General features: G+C 36.6%; 1 protein-coding gene and 1 long non-coding RNA gene across 3 annotated transcripts in view; one reads left to right on the top strand and one right to left on the bottom strand.

Annotated features, from left to right (window-relative positions):
• Positions 1-16,669, top strand: part of TMEM135 (transmembrane protein 135) — a 232,399-nt gene that overhangs the window by 16,932 nt on the left and 198,798 nt on the right. The gene's annotated exons all lie outside the window — the stretch shown is intronic.
• The window catches only part of LOC139041121 (uncharacterized), an 80,629-nt gene that overhangs the window by 3,130 nt on the left and 60,830 nt on the right, over positions 1-16,669 (bottom strand). The window contains exon 2 of the long non-coding RNA XR_011495769.1: positions 3,614-3,685. This is a non-coding gene — a long non-coding RNA (uncharacterized lncRNA). The remainder of the gene's footprint in view (positions 1-3,613; positions 3,686-16,669) is intronic.

Here is a 16,669-nt window from a genome sequence, read left to right as displayed (position 1 = left end):
TATGACGTGCAACACTTTAAGATAATAACTAGAATTATGGCTGACAACCAGGACAGAGCACAATTTTAGGAATGCTATATAATTTTAAAACATTTATATCAGTAACATTCATCCACATAATAACACCCAAGAAAGTTTATCATCACTTATTTGACAATGCTTCCCATGTAGTTTAATAGACCACATAAGCCTAATTAGTTTAGTATTTTCCTCCTTGAGGAGGGGAGAGTCAATTTCTTTGAGAAGTCTTGGGGCCCTCTGAACATCCTCATAGAAATTTTCTTCCTTCTACCAGGTCAAAAGAAAGCCTTCATTCAGGATTTGAATTTTTTTTTTTGAGGGAGAAGCTTACCAAAAATATCAAAAGATTTTAAAACACTTCTTCAAATAGGAAACAATGCTCACTGCGAAATATTGCTCAGGTATCTATTCAAAGTGACGACAGAAACAGAAAATCTTGAGAGACCTCAGTCCTTGTGAACGTAGGAAATTATTTTAGCAAAACATAGATTTTCTGTCTTTTAGGTAGACTTAGAGCAGGCCAAAAGTTCAAGAAAATTATCCTTTGAGAGAAAACCAAATTGTAATGTTTGCGTCGCTTATTTTTAACATTAAAACTCATTTACTTAATTGGATTTACTTTAATCTTAGCCAACTTGACCAGGCGTAAAATTCCTTTCTGAATTTCTCTTTCACAAACCTTATACAACTTTCTTTTTATATTCAGAATTTGTCCCATGCTTGCTTTCTTCCCTTCTAGTACTTTAGGACAAATTTATGTTTCTTAACCCAACAAACAAAAATACGTCCATTCTTTTTACCCTCTTTACTGAAAACATACATTTTTACTTTCCTTGAATACAGAGCTGTTTTCCTTATTAATTTCCAGTAGCTTTAGTTACATATGTTAATTAGAATTTTTAACCCTTACAGACCCTAGTAAATACTAAAAAGCTAAGCAATTATGAACTGCCTCTTATATCAGCATTCTAAACACTTTTCATAATTTCTAGGAAACATCCTGCTTCGCAGTGGTAAAATACAAGTATGTTTGCTAATAGACCCAAACATCCTTTAGCTTCTGCAATAAGAAACCAGAAGTATATAAACTTAGACACTTTTAGCAATAATGTTTCAGCGTTCCATCCTATCCAAAGATGACCCAGATACTCAACAGATTTTTGTCATTTAACTTAACTTGGCAAAATTCAAGATTGTTACCAAAAAGAATTTGGAACCCGTTTTTCTCAAGTATAGAGACCATAAAACATAATTATTGTACCCACAAACTCTTACCCATTTTCATCTATCCACATTATTTGTTTCCAACAATTATGTTCAGATTACCCACAAAAACTTCATGAGACATCAGACAAAATTAGCTATCATTTAAAGCTGTCATTTTGCTGATGAATTTCTAACAGACAACACGAGCTTATTTGACTAGTAAACCCAGGCTGCATGCCTGCATCATATCCAAATACCGACCCTGATGACATGCCTATTTCAGTCAAACCAACAATCTTAAACAAGCTTTCATTTACCAAAGATTAATCTATATCATGTTAACTTGAAAGACATTAGGTTAATTTCTACTACAGTTAGAATTTGTGTAAGCACTTACTTAAAGCCAGTTAAACAGAGCTCTGGATTTTGGCCATACCATCTGGAGGTAAAATACCACACACATATAACATACATATAGACACACATACACAGAATCTATTGTGTTAAAATTACTGCCATGAATCAGGTACAGTAATATAAAGCTCCCTAGTGATGAACCCAAATTTTGTTGTAAGCCTTTTTACCAATATTTGTGGAGAAGACACTCCAGATGCTAGATTTTTTGGCAAGGGCATGCTTATGGCCATTTTTGCTTTTTCCCTTTTTCTTTTCTTCAGTCATAGGAATTAGTGATGACCTTGGGAGTCCTCAGAGGATTTGCAAGCTCTTTGAGATAAGGGAAATGTGTGGAACCTGGACCATCTCTAGAGCTGCTTTTCCAGCCTTACAAGGATTTTCCAAGGACAGTTGCTCTTGATTTCTCAGAAACTGGCTTGTAACTCAGATGACATTATAGGTTGATCTACCTGTCCAACTACTTCTCAAAGGCACAGAGAAACCCCTTAAATTTTCGCCAAGATGGAGTTTCTTGGGCATAACCCATCCAATTGAAAGTGTTTCTAATTAGAATGCACACAAGCAGCGAGTCTCCAGGGATGCTTGGGGTGTTGCCCATGCTGGTAAAGCCGGTGCCTGACTGACAGTGGCCGGAGAAGGGTGCAGAGCCTGATGGTGGGTGTCAACATAGTTATAAGATTTAGCCAAGTCCCACTCAGCCTGGGACACTTAGTCCCTGAGCCTGTACAAGGTGAGCCAGGGAAGCAGGAGGCAAAGGCCTGGAGCTGGCTGGGGGCTGGGGCTCCCAGTGCCAGGGTTGAGAGTTAAGTCACTGGCAAAAGGTTTTCAAGTTTTCAATTTTACATACAGGTCCAGGTTCGGCTCAGGTCCAGCCTGAACTTAACCTTTACTTGGTGACGGCAGAGGAGACGACAAACAAAACAGACAAAGGAAAAAAAGAGATCAGATCTCGCCCTCATGGCCTCTTCCTGAGGGTTATCAAGATAAGGGTCACACAACAGTTCCATGCGGGGGCACACAACCCCAGCAAGACAGTTCACAGCATAAATCACGGGTCTTCTATCCTCATAACCGACTTGGTAGGCACCTAAAATACTCTACGAGTCAACTGCCAAAAGAGGGCACCCCACTTGGGGTCACCAGGGTGATCAGGCCCAGAAACCAGAGTAGGGGGTCTCCCAGGGGTCGAGCTTTGGCTCTTTAAAGATTTCTTTGTTTCTTGGTTGCAGAGCTCAAAAGGATGACTGTAACTTCGAGAGAGATGAAAGAAAAGGGTCCATTACCTTGAAAATCCCCCCTGAACCTAGGGCAGCGTCCTAGCCATTGTTCCCCCTGTGGGGTTCCTATAGCAAAGGGTGATGGAGGTGCCCCCTGTATTGCATCCCTTGTATACCTTCCCTATTGTGCCTGGCAATAATAGGTTCCTGGTGAATAGTCTCAGAGATAAAAGAAAAATAGAGAAAAACAGGGAAGAATTTTCCACTGGTCTGGGGGACAGTCTATCCAATTGCGTTCTGGAGCCATTCTCCCAAGAAGCGGTTCCTATACTCAACCAAAGGTCAGAGTTTGGTACTTTCCTTGAACTGAAGTCCCGATTGGGACTTTCCTGCTGTTTGGAATGTGGTCAGGAGCCAGAGGGAGGGATCCCAATCCAGCCTTAGGAAAAGAAACCTTCCAGAGGAGTCTTGGAGGTTGGTGACCATCCTAATGACTTAAGTAGTTGACCCATGCCCATGTAAAATTTATATTACAGATAGGATTAGGAAGAAATGTATTAAGTCATTCTTCATCACCCTCAGGCTTAAGATACTGATTTCTCTTTGAGCTAAATGCCATGATTTGCCCCATAGAGTAGCCATGGGATGCAAACGTGGATTCAAACAGGTGTCCGAGAAAGTTCCTGACGGAGAAGTGAATTTAGATCCATCCTTGAAAAAGAGGAAGGTACAAGGAAGAAAAGGGGACTTACCAGAACTTAAGCTCACAAGCTGGTGAAGCAAGATTTTGTTCGGGCCACCAGAAGAAATGATGTGGGTTGGACCTGAAAGAAAGATTTCTTAGACTCTCAAGATCTGGTAGTAGTGCTCCTTTATTCAGAGAATAGTGTGGGGACAGGGCCCATGGGGCAGTGAACAGCTGCAATTGGTTGAGGGTAGGGCTAAATTTACAAGGCATAGGTATGTGAGCTATTTCTTTACAAGACAAAGGAAAGATCATGAAAAAAATTGTTAAAATGGTATCAATGTAGGTGGGGTCTGGGCATTGGGTGGTCCTATAACTTTGGATAGGAATCAGGTTGGATCAGGTCAGGACATCCTGTGCTTCCCGGAGAATGATATAGATTGGTATGTAGGTCAGGATGCCTTGGGCTTCTCTCTCTGGGGCAGCCTTGATCTTCATCATTAATCACATGGGGAAACAGAGAGGGCATATAGATGAATAAGATGAAATGCATATAGGCCTGGTAGATGTTTAATAGTCATATTTTTGTAAAGAGAGCTCCTAAATTGGGGGCCTGTCATCATCATTTTGCATCACTCTTCAGTCTATAGCCTTGGCATTAGTCAGGTTGGTCTCATTACTTGCCTTTTGTGACTTGTGCTTTATGCTGCCTCTTTCTTTTGACAGACGAATGTTCAGCAAGATATTCACCTATATTTTCTTCTAGATACTTTATTGGTTATACTTTTCAAATTTAAGTCTGTGATCCATCTCAAATTAATTTTTGTGTATAGTGTGAGACAAGGATCAAGGTTAATTTTTTATTCTACACACGTACTCAATTCCTCCAGTGCCATTTATAAAAAATGATGTAATTTTAGAAGTGGGGAAAAAAGAAATCTTTTTTTTCAGTGTTGACTTTTTATTTTTCAACATGATGATTTGATATACATACTGTTTTTCAACATGATATATACATAGTCAAATAATTAATATACATACTGTTTTTCAACATGATATATACATAGTCAAATAATTACTACAGTCAAGCTAATTAACATGTCATGTCCTCACATGGTTACATTTTTATTTTGTGATAAGAGCATCTGAAATCTTTCTTAGCATATTTCTAGTATTCAATACAGTGTTATTAACTATAGTCATTATGCTGTACATTAGATTTGTAGACTTATTTATCCTACATGACTGCAATTTTGTACCCTTTGATTGATGTCTCCCCATTTTCCTTGCCCCCTCAGCCATTGGTAACAGCTATTCTACTCTGCTTCTATGGGTTTGACATTTTTAGATTCCTCGTATAAGTGCAGTCATTGCAATATTTGTCTTTCTATGCCTGGCTTATTTTCACTTAGTATAATGTCCTCCAAGTTCATCCATGTTGTCGCAGATGTCGCAGAATTTCTTTCTTTTTTAAGGCTGAGTAATACTCCATTGTATACATATACCACATTTCTTTATCCATTCCTCTGTCATTGAACGCTTAGGTTAACTCTGTATCTTGGTGCTTGTGAATAATGCCATGGTGGACATGGGAGTGCAGAATCTCTTTGAGATACTGGTTTCATTTCCTTTCAGCTATGTACCCAGCAGTGGGATTGCTGGATCATGTGATAGTTCTATTTTTAATTTTTTGAGGAACCCCCGTACTATTTTCGGTAACGGCTGTACAAATTTACATTCCCACCAACAGTTCACAAGGATTGACTTTTCTCTACACACTCGTCAAAACTTATCATCTTTTGTCCTTTTTATAGTAGCCATTTTAATAGGTGTGTGACAATGCCTCATTATGGTTTTGATTTGCATTTCCCTGATGATTAGTGTTGTTGAACATCTTTGCGTGTACCTGTTGGCCATTCTTTTGAGGGATGTTTATTCAGGTCCTTTGCTCATTTTTTAATCAAGTTATTGTTTTCTTGTTATAGAGTTGAATTCCTTATATATTTTGGATATTAATCCATCATCAGGTGTATAGTTTGCCAATATTTTCTCCCATTCTTTATGTTATTCCTTCACTCTGTGGATTGTTTCCTTTGCTGTGTACAGAAGGTTTTTTGTTTGATGGAATCCCATTTGTCTGTTTCTGCTTTTGTTCTTGTGCTTTTGGGATTATATCGAAAAAATCATTGTCCAGACCAATGTCAAGAAGCTTTTTCCCTACGTTTTCTTCTAGTAGTCTTACAGTTTCATGTCTTACATTGAAGTCTTTAGTCCATTTTGAGTTAATTTTTGTACATGGTATAAGGTAAGTGTTCAGTTTCATTCTTTATCATGTGGATAACCAGTTTTCCCAGCACAATTTATTGAAGAGACTATCCTTTCCTATTGTGTGTTCTTGGCACCTTTGTTGAAGATCAGTTGAGCATAATTGCATGGATTTATTTCTGGGCTCTCTATTCTAGTCCATTGGTCTGTATGTCTGCTTTTATGCAGTACAATACTGTGCTGATTACTATAGCTTTGTAGTATATTTTGAAATCAGGTAGTGTGATACCTCCACCTTTGTTCTTCTTTCTCAAGATTGCTTAGGTGATTTGCATTTTTTTATGATTCCATATAAATTTTAGGATTGTTTTTTCCATTTCTCTGAAAAACGCCATGTGAATTTTGATAGGGATTGCATTGAATCTGTAGCTTTGAGTAGTATGGACATTTTAACAATATTAATTCTTCCAATCCAAGAACGTGGAATATCTGTCCATTTATTTATGTCTTGTTCAATTTCTTTGGTCAATATCTTAGAGTTGGCAGTGTACATATTTTTAACCTCCTTGGTTAAATTTATTCCTAAGTATTTTTGGTGCGATTGTAAATGAAATTATTTTCTTAATATCTCTTTTGGATTATTTGTTGTGAGTATATAGAAATGTAACTGTTTTTTGTATGTTGATTTTGTATCCTGCAACTTTACTGAATTCATTTATTAGTTCTAACGGGTTTTTTTTTGGTGGGAATTTCGGGTTTTTCTGTATATAAGATCATGTCATCTGCAAACAGAGACAATTTTACTTCTGCCTTTCTGTTAAGGGTACTTTTTATTTCTTTTTCTTGACTGATTGGTCTAGTTAGGACTTCCTTAATTATTAAGTTGAATAAAAGTGGTGAGAGTGGGCACCCTTGTCTTGTTTCTGGTCTTAGAGGAAAAGGTTTCATTTTTTCACTGTTGAATATGATGTTAGCTGTGGGCTTATCATTTATGGCCTTTCTTATGTTAAATTTTGAGAGTTTTTATCATGAAAGGTGTTGAATTTTGTCAAATGCTTTTCTCCATCTGTTGAGATGATCATGATTTTTATCCTTTATTTTGTTAATGCATTGTATCACCTTTATTGGTTTGCATATGTTGAACCATCCTTGCACCTCAGGTATAAATCCTACGTGATCACGGTGTATGATCCTTTGGATGTGCTGTTAAGCTGTTGAATTCAGTTTGCTAGTATTTTGTTAAGAATTTTCATATCTGTTTCCATCAGGGATATTGATCTGTAATTTTCTTTTCTTGTAGTGTCCCTATGAGGCTTTGGGATGTGGGTAATGCTGGCCTTGTAAAATGAGATTGGAAGTATTCCTTTCTTTTCAATTTTTTGGAAGTGTTTAAGTAGGATTGGCATTAACTTCTTAGATGTGTGGTAGAATTCACCAATAAAGCCGTTAGGTCCTGGGATTTTCTTTGTTGGGAAGTTTTTGATTATTGATTCAATCTCCTTACTTGTTATTGGTCTGTTCAGATTTTCTGTTTCTTCATGATTCATTCTTGGTAGCTTGTGTGTTTCCAGGAATTTGTCCATTTCTTCTAGGTTGTCCAGTTTATTGGTGTATAATTGTTTATGGTAGTCTCTTATGATCTTTTGTATTTTTGTGGTATCAGTTCTAGTGTTGTCTCTTTCATTTTTAATTTTGAGTCGTTTTTCATAGTCTAGCTAAAGGTTTGTCAATTTAATCTTTTCAAAAACCTCTTAGTTTCATTGATCTTTAATATTGTTTTTCTGGTTTCTATTTCATTTATTTCTGCTCTGATCTTTATTATTTTCCTTGTTCTGCTAACTTTTGGTTTAGTTTGTTCTTTTTCTATTTTCTTGAAATATAAGTTAGGTTGCTTATTAGGGTTCGTTATTTTTTCTAAATGTGGGCATTAATTGCTATAAACCTCCCTCTTAGAACAGCTTTTGCTGCATCCCAAAAGTTTTGATATGTTGTGTTTCGATTTTCATTTGTTTCAAAATATTTTTTTGATTTCTCTTTTGATTTTTATTTGACCCATTGGTTTTTCATGAGTGTGTTATTTAATTGCCATATATTTATGAATTTTTCAATTTCACTCCTGTTATTTTCTTCTAGTGTCATACCATTGTGGTTGGAAAAGAACTTTATATGATTTCTGTCTTCTTAAAATTTTTAAGACTTATTTTGTGGCCTAACATATGATCTATCCTTGAGAATGTCCCATGTGGCTTGAAAAGAATGTGTTTTTTGTTGTTGGATGGAATATTCTGTATTCGTCTGTTAGGGCCATTTGGTCTATAGTGTTGTTCAAGTCCAAATTTTCTTTATTTATTTACTGTCTGGGTGATCTACCCATTCTTGAAACTGGAATATTGAAGTCCCCTACTATTAGTATATTGCAGTCTATTTCTCCCTTCAGTTCTCTTAATATTTGCTTTATATATTTAGGTGCTCTGATGTTGGCTGTTTTTGTATGTTTACAATTGTTATATCCTCTTGATGAATTGACCTGTTATTATTATATAATGACTTTCTCTGTCTTTTGTTACAGTTTTTGACTTAAAGTCTATTTTGTCTTATATAGCTACAGTCATCCCTTCTCTCTTTCGGTTACCATTTGCATGGAATATCTTTTTTCCATCCCTTCACTTTCAGCCTATCCATGTCCCTAAAGCTAAAGTGAGTCTCTTGTAGGCACTATTTAGTTGGGTCTTGTTTTTTTAATCCATTCAGCCACTCTGTGTCTTTTGAGAGAATTCAGTCCATTTACATTTAAAGTAATTATTGATAGGTAAGGACTTACTGTTGCTATTTTCTTCGTTTTCCTACTGTTTTGTAGTTCCATTGTTCCTTTCTCTGTCTCTTGCTGTTTTCTTTTGTGATTTGATGACTTTTTGTAGTGGTGTGCTTTGATTCCTTTCTCTTTCTCTTTTCTGAATCAACTGTAGGTTTTTGCTTTGCAGTTACTATGAGGCTTATCTAAAACATATTTATAATAGTCTATTTTAAGCTGATAATGACGTTGATCACATTCAAAAACTCTACCTGTTTACTCTCCCACCCTCACATTATATCGTATATCCATTAACAAATTATTGAGCTCTAGTTATTTTAAATACTTTAGCTTTTAGCCTTTATTTTAGAGTTAATTGATTTACACAGCACCATGATTTACTCAGTATTAGAGTATTCTGAATTTGGTTATATATTTACCTTTACAAGTGAGTTTTATATTTTCATGATGTTGTATGACATTAATTAGTGTCCTTTCATTTCATCTTAAAGAACTCCCTGTAGCACTTCCTGTAAGGCAGGTCTAGTGGTGATGAACTCCCTCAGCTTTTGTTTTGTTGGGTAAGTCTTGGGTAAGTCTTTATCTTTCATTTTTTTTTCTTTTTCTCTCTAAATCCCCCCAGTACATAGTTGTATATTTAAGTTTTGGGTCCTTCTAGTTATGGCACATGGGACTCCGCCTCAACCTGACTTGATGAGTGGTGACATATCCACACCCAGGATCTGAACCAGTGAAACTGTGGGCGACTGAAGCGGAGCACGTGGACTTAACCACTCAGCCAGGGGGCCATCCCCTCTCCTTTCATTTTGAAGGATAGTTTTACCAGTAAAGTATTCTCAGTTGGTGGTTTTTTTGCCATCAGCATTTTTTTTCTTTATATTTTTGCCAGTTTACTTTTGGAATAGATTCTTAGAAGTGAGATGAGTGAACGACCTCCTTTTTTTTATTATTTATTTTTTTTAATTTTTGAAAATTTTTATTGTTTTGATAGTTTAAACCCTTGTGAAATTTCAGTTGTACATTATTGTTTGTCATCATGTTGTAGGTGCACCACTTCACCCTTTGTGCCCACCCTCCACCCCCTCTTTCCCCTGATAGCCACTAATGTCTTCTCTTTGTTTACGTATTTAACTTCCACATGTGAGTGGAGTTATATAGAGATTGTCTTTGTCTGGCTTATTTCACTTAACGTAATTCCGTCAAGGTCCATCCATGTTGTTGTTAATGGGACAATTTTATTCTTTTTTATGGCTGAGTAGTATTCCATTGTATATATATACCATGTCTTCTTTATCCAGTCATCAGTTGATGGGCACTTAGGTTGCTTCCATGTCTTGGCTATTGTAAATAATGCTGCAGTGAACATAGGTGTGCATAGGACTTTTAGAATTGCTGACTTGAAGTTTTTTGGATAGTTACCCAGTAGTGGGATGGCTGGGTCGTAAGGTATTTCTATTTTTAATTTTTTGAGAAGTCTCCATACTGTTTTCCTAGTGGCTGCACCAGTTTGCGTTCCCACCAGCAGTGTATGAGGGTTCCTTTTTCTCTACAACCTCTCCAACATTTGTTACTTTTTGTTTGGGTTATTTTTGCCATTCTAACAGGTGTAAGGTGATATCTTAGTGTAGTTTTGATTTGCATTTCCCTGATGATCAGCGATGATGAACATCTACTTTGTCTGATACAAGTACTGCGACAGCTGCTTTCTTTTGTTTGCCATTAGCTTGGAGGACCATCTTCCACCCCTTCACTCTGAACCTGTATTTGTCATTAGAACTGAGGTGCGTTTTCCTGGAGGCAACAAATTGTTGGATCTTGTTTAGTCCATCTTGCCACTGCCATCAGCATTTTCAATGTATTATCCCATTCTTTCCTGGTCTGCAAGATTTCTGCTGAGAAATCCACTAATATTCTTTTGGGATTTCTTTGTATTTGACAAGTTGCTTTCCTCTTACTGTTTTCAAAATTCTCTTCGTCTTTGAGAATTTGATTATAATTTATCTAGGTGAAGATCTCTTTATATTTAATCTATTTGGGGTTTTTCAGGCTTCATGGATCTGGATGTCCATTTCCTTTGGCAGATTAGGGGTGTTTTCAGTCATTATTTCTTTAAATAAGCTTTCTCTTTCTCTCTTTATTTGGAGATTCCCTCAATGCATTTATTATTTCACTTACTGATGTCCCATATGTCTTGTAGGCTTTCTTCATTCTTTGTCAGTTTTTTTTTCTTTTTGTTCCTCTGCTTGGGTAATTTCAAGTAACCTGTATTTGGGTTCAACACAACTCTGTCGATTTTTTTCTTCACCTTGATTGTGTCTGTTGTTGGACCCGTCTGTGAAGTTTTTTTAGTTTAATCATTGTGTTTTTGAGGTCTAGGATTTCTGTTTCTTTTTTCTTTTTTTCTTTGTAGTTTCCATCTCTTTGTTGAACTTCTCATTTTGGTCATATATTGTTTTCCTGATTTTGTTTAGTTGTCTGTTTTCTCTTATAGCTTGTTGTGGTTCTTTGAGATGACTCTTTTAAATTCTTTGTCTAGCTGTTCATAGAACTCTATTTCTTTAGGGTTGGTTACTGGTGCGTTACCTTGTTCCTTTATTAGTGTCATGTTTTCCTGATCATTTGTGTTTCTTGTGGCCTTGTTTTGGTGTGTGTGCATTTGAAGAAGTAGGCACCTCTTCCAGTCTTTATACTCTAGCTTCTTCAGTGAAAGCCCTGTACCATTTAAGCCTGTCCAGAGATTCTAGGTGGGCTGTTGGAGTCTGTGGGTGGACCTGCTGCTGGAGCCTTTAGGCAGGTTGGTCTTGTGCCTGGGGTCAGGCCTAGAACCTGGGTTCACTGGTGTGGGCCTTATGCTTGGGTCCATGGGGCAGGCCTGGTGCCTGGGATTTCAGTGTTAGACCTGAAGCCTGGGTTCGCGGGGCAAGCCTGGAGCCTGGTTTCTTGAGACTTGGCCTGGTGCTGGAATGGGTTTGGAGCCTGAGTCCACAGGGGCTCCTCTGAATCCTGGGTTCGTGTGGGCTGGCCTGATGCCTGGCGTTACTGAGGCCAGCCTGGTGCTGGGGTTTGCGGCAAAGTTGGGTGCTCACATCACTTTTCTTCCCCCATTGGGTGGGTGTCTCTTTACATGCTGGGTTGCCTGGGCTTGGAGGTCAGGTGATGTGGGTAATGTGAAATTGTTTTTCCTACCCTCCTCAATGGATCTGGTTTTATTTCTATGCTCCACCCAAGTGCTATAATTGCTTATCTAGAATCCTTAGTTCTTGTGAAAGTATTTTCATGTGTCGATTATTGTTTAAATTGATGTTTCTGTGAGGGAATGAGTGCAGGGAATGAGCCATCTTGTTGATGTCACTCTTGTGTCATTTAGTTCAACTTCTTTAATAAAGGAGGAAAATGAAGTCTAAAGAGCATCCAAACAAGTATCCTTTATAGAAGTTGTTAGTTGTAGAGCTAAGATTAAAAATAATTTCTCCTGATTATTTTGTGTTCTATCTTGCTGATTATTTCTGTTATTCAGAGTTTTTTCTATAGTAATTAATCCCAACTTTCTCATACTTGTTCCCCTCCCACCAATTTTACAAATGTTTATTGTAGAATATCTGGAAAATACCAAAAAGCAAATAGAAAATTAAAATAATCTGTTACCACCATTCAGAGATAACCAGTGCATAACATTCTAGTATTTGTTTTATATGTTCATTATAAAATATTGTTTTTGTAGTTTGTCCTTTCACTTTATGTGTTTTGATTTATTTGTTCCTGGTCATGAAAAACTCTTCTAAAACTAGGTTATGTAAATATAAATAAATAAATAAATAAAGGTATATATTTTAATCGTCATGCTATTCTGCACCTTGTGTTTAGCTGAGTGTGTGCATATTTGGAAAATTCATAAGGAATTAATTAACATGGAATTACTTGGTGAAAGCATATGAACATTACCCAACATTTTTCCTATAAAATATGAGGTGTTTGATGATGTCTGATAACAATTTTATACATACGTGCATGTGCTCTTACAATTACTAAATGGTTATTACAATTACTATTATGTTATTTGATTAGATCAGTGCTTTCTGACCTTTTTTCACACTGTAGCATTCTGTGCTGTTCATAGAAAATGATCATAATTGTGTGGCATGCTAAGGAAAACTGAGATGGTTGTCACCCTGCTTTGTTACCCTAGGGCTGGCCTGGCTAGCCAGGCTGCTGAGAGGATCAGTATTTTGGCCACTTGTGAACCCTGGTTGGAAACTCTGAATTAGAGCACAGTGATGTTTAGGTCCTAGGTTATTTCCCACGTTTTGTGTCAGATTTCCCCTGTTTCTCAGAATACACTGTATAATTTGGTCTACCAATATTGCAAATATGTACAAATTATCCTGTTTATTGTTAATGGACACTTAGGTGTTTTGCAGTATTTGTAATTATAGATAGTGCTATGAATGTAACTTTTGGTGGAAACAAGCACTTATTTCTCTTGGGTGTATACCTGGGAGTGGAATTGCTGGATAGCAGAATAAGTACACATTTAATTTCATTAGATAATGATTTCCCAAAATAACCGTGCAATTTTACATTCCCACCAGCAATGTGTGAAGTTTCAGTTACTTCATTCCCAACAGTACTTTGTATTATCAGTTCTTTTTATTTTAGTCATTCTTGTGCGTGTGTAGTGGTATTTCATTGTGCAATTCTCTGATGACTAATGATGCTGAGTGTATTTTGTATGCTCATTGGCCTTGTGGATGATTGTTTTTTTTTTGTAATTGAACTTTTTATTTTGAGATGATTGTAGATTCTTATGCAATGGTAGGAAATAATAGAGTGATTCCCTCTACTGTTTATCTGGTTTCCTCCAATGGTCTGATCTTGCAAAATGATAGTAAAATTTCACAACTGAAATATTGCCATTGATATAGTCAAGATACAGAACATTCCCATCACCACAAGGACCCCTCATGTTGGCCTTTTAGAGCCACACCCATGTCCTTCCCACTTACCCTCCTTCTCTTAACCCCTGGCAACCATTAATTTATGTTTCACTCTATAATTTTGTTATTTCAAGAATGTTATATAAATGGAATCATGCAGTGTGTAGTCTTCTGGGATAGGCCTTTTTCACTCAGCATATTTCTCTGGAGATTTATGAAGATTGTTTCATATATCACTAGTTTGTTCCTTTTTATTGCTGAGTAGTATTCCATGGTATTGATACACTGCAGTTCTTTAAACCATTCACCTCTTAAAAGTCTTGGGTTGTTTCCTGCTTTTGACTATTATAAACAAAGCTGCTGTAGAAATTTGGGCACAGATTTTGTGTGAACATACATTTTCATTTCTCTAGGATGAACACCCAAGACAGCAATTGCTTCGTCATATGATAGTTGCTTGTTTAGTTTTTTAAGAAACTATCAAACTGTTTTCTAGAATTGCCGTGCCATTTCACATTCCCCCCAACAATGCATGACTGATCTAATTTCTCTGCATCCTTGTCAGCATTTGGTGTTTTCAGTATTTATTTTAGCCATTCTGATGGTTGTATAGTGGTAGCTTATTATGGTTTTAATTTATATTTCCTTAATGGCTATGTGCTTATCTGTCATTTGCATTCCTCTTCAGTGAAATATCTGTTTATATCTTTTGCCATTGTCTAATTGGGTTTTTTTTTTTTATTGTTGAGTTTTGAGATTTCTTTACGTATTCTAGAGACTAGTCCTTTGCTGGATATTTTCTCCTATTATGTAGCTAGTGTTTTTGTTTTCTTAGTAAGTCTTTCATAGAGAAAAAGTTTTAATTTTGAAGTGTAATTTACAATTTTTCCTTTTATGAATTGTGCTTTTGGTGTCATGCCTGAGAACTCTGCCTAGCTTTAGATCCCTGAGATTTTCTCCAATTTTTTTCCCTAAAAGCCATGATCCATTTTGAATTAATTTTTATATAAAGTGTGGGACTTAGGTTGAGGTTAAGGTTTTTTTTTTTGTTAGCCTATGGATGTCCACTTGCTCCATCACCATTTGTTGAAAAGGCTGCCGTTCCTCCTTAGGATTGCCTTTGCACCAACATCAGTTGGATGTATTTGTGTCCGTGTGTTTCTAGGTTCTCTATTCTAGTTCATTAATCTCTTTGTCTATCCTTCTGCCAATATCACAAAGCCTGATGCTGTAGCTATATAATAAGTCTTGAAATCATGTAGACTTATTCCTCTCACTTTATTCTCTTTTTCAAAGTTGGTTTAGCTCTTATAGTTCCTTTGCTTTTCTACATAAATTTCAGGATAATCTTGTCTATATTTCCAAAAAGCTTTCTGGGATTGTGATACAAATTGTATTAAACCTATATATCATTTTGGGGAGAATTGACATCTTTACCATGTTGAGTCTTGCAATCCATGAAGATTTATTGACATCTTGCATTTCTTTCATTAGCATTGTGTAGTTTTCAGCATAGAAGTCCTGTATGAGTATTGTAGATTTTTCCCTCAGTGTTTCATTTTTTTGAGGAGTTATAAATGCTATTGTAATTTTAATTTGTGTCCATGTGCTTATTGCTCTTATATAGAAATATGAATGATTTTTGTATGTTTATCTTGTGTTCTATGGCCTTACTGAACTGCCTTATTAGTTCTAGGAGGGTTTTTTTGGTTGTGTATGGCTTGGGATTTTCTATGTAGACAATCAGGTCATCTGCTAGGTACAGTTTTGCTTCTTCGTTTCCAGGAACAGAGGGGATTTTTTCTTTCTGTAACTACTTGAATGTATAACAGAGTACCAGACTCTGCCCATTGTTACGTCTAAAATGAAAGAGACATTACATTCCAAAACATGAAGATACTAAGAGACCATTTGAACTGATAAGATGGTTGAGGAACAGGGAGTAATTGAAAATGACACCAGTGTTTTGTTCCTAAGTAATTAGGTGGATGTGCTGCTATTATTACTTGAGGTAGGAAACTCACAAGTAAAAGCATTTTAGGGAAATATAATGGGTTCTACTTTGGACATGCTGACTTGTTTGATGCCTGTGGTACATCTTTGTTGACGTGTCCAATAGACATTTGAAGTGAGGATTAAAAATTTAGGGGAGAGATTGGAGTTAAATAGGAATTACTACTTTGAGGTGATAGATGATGCTATGGAGAGAGTATATGTAGAATGAGTAGAGATCTGAGTGAGAAATGCGTCCTCTTCCTCTAGGGTAGCATTTACCACACCACCGTATTTTAGTTTATTGTTTATGTGTCAATTTCTCTATCAAGATTTTATGTTCCTTGAAGGCAAGGATCAGATCTTATTCATAATTGATTTTCCTGTCTACGGCATAATTCTTAATAACAGTTTAATTGAATGAAGTAGGAAACGGTCAGTTTCAGGGGCTTCAAGGGGGTGGAGTAAGAAAAGAACTGAGAAGAGGCCATTAGGTTTGTTCATTCCTGACCTTAGGGGAAGTGTTATCTTTAGAATGGTGAGGAGTGAATGGAGAGTTCTCTAGTCTTCTCCAAGTCAGTCTTGCCCTTTCTTATACCTCCTCCCTCATTCTCTAATTGTGTTGTTCTAACTTTTGTTCCTTTGATATATTGTTTCATTGTGATGGAAAAGTATTCCTTGCTGGTGATGTGTGAGAATTCTACTATTCTCGTAGCCCCTTCTCAATGAAACTGCTGCCTACTCCTATATTAAACCCACTCTTTGCTAAACTTCCAAGGCACTTTTATCTCATATTACTAACACCTAATCATTCTTGAATATCTCCATATCTTATCATATCATATTATGATTCATATTCTTTTTATTTCCTATAACATTAATAGTATACTTAATAAATACTTAGATTTCGTGTCTTGATTTTTTTTTGGTGAGGAAGATTGGCCCTGAGCTAACATCTGTTCCTAATCTTCCTGTTTTTTGCTTGAGGAAGATTGTCACTGAGCTAACCTCTGTGCCAATCCTCCTCTATTTTGCATGCAGGATGCTGCCACAGCATGGCTTGATGAGCAGTGTATAGGTCTGTGTCCAGGATCCCAACCTGCGAACCCCAGACTGCTAA

Source organism: Equus asinus, chromosome 20, assembly GCF_041296235.1.
Source record: "Equus asinus isolate D_3611 breed Donkey chromosome 20, EquAss-T2T_v2, whole genome shotgun sequence".
Taxonomy (NCBI): Eukaryota; Metazoa; Chordata; class Mammalia; order Perissodactyla; family Equidae; genus Equus; species Equus asinus.
This window is presented reverse-complemented; position numbering and strand designations above follow the sequence as displayed.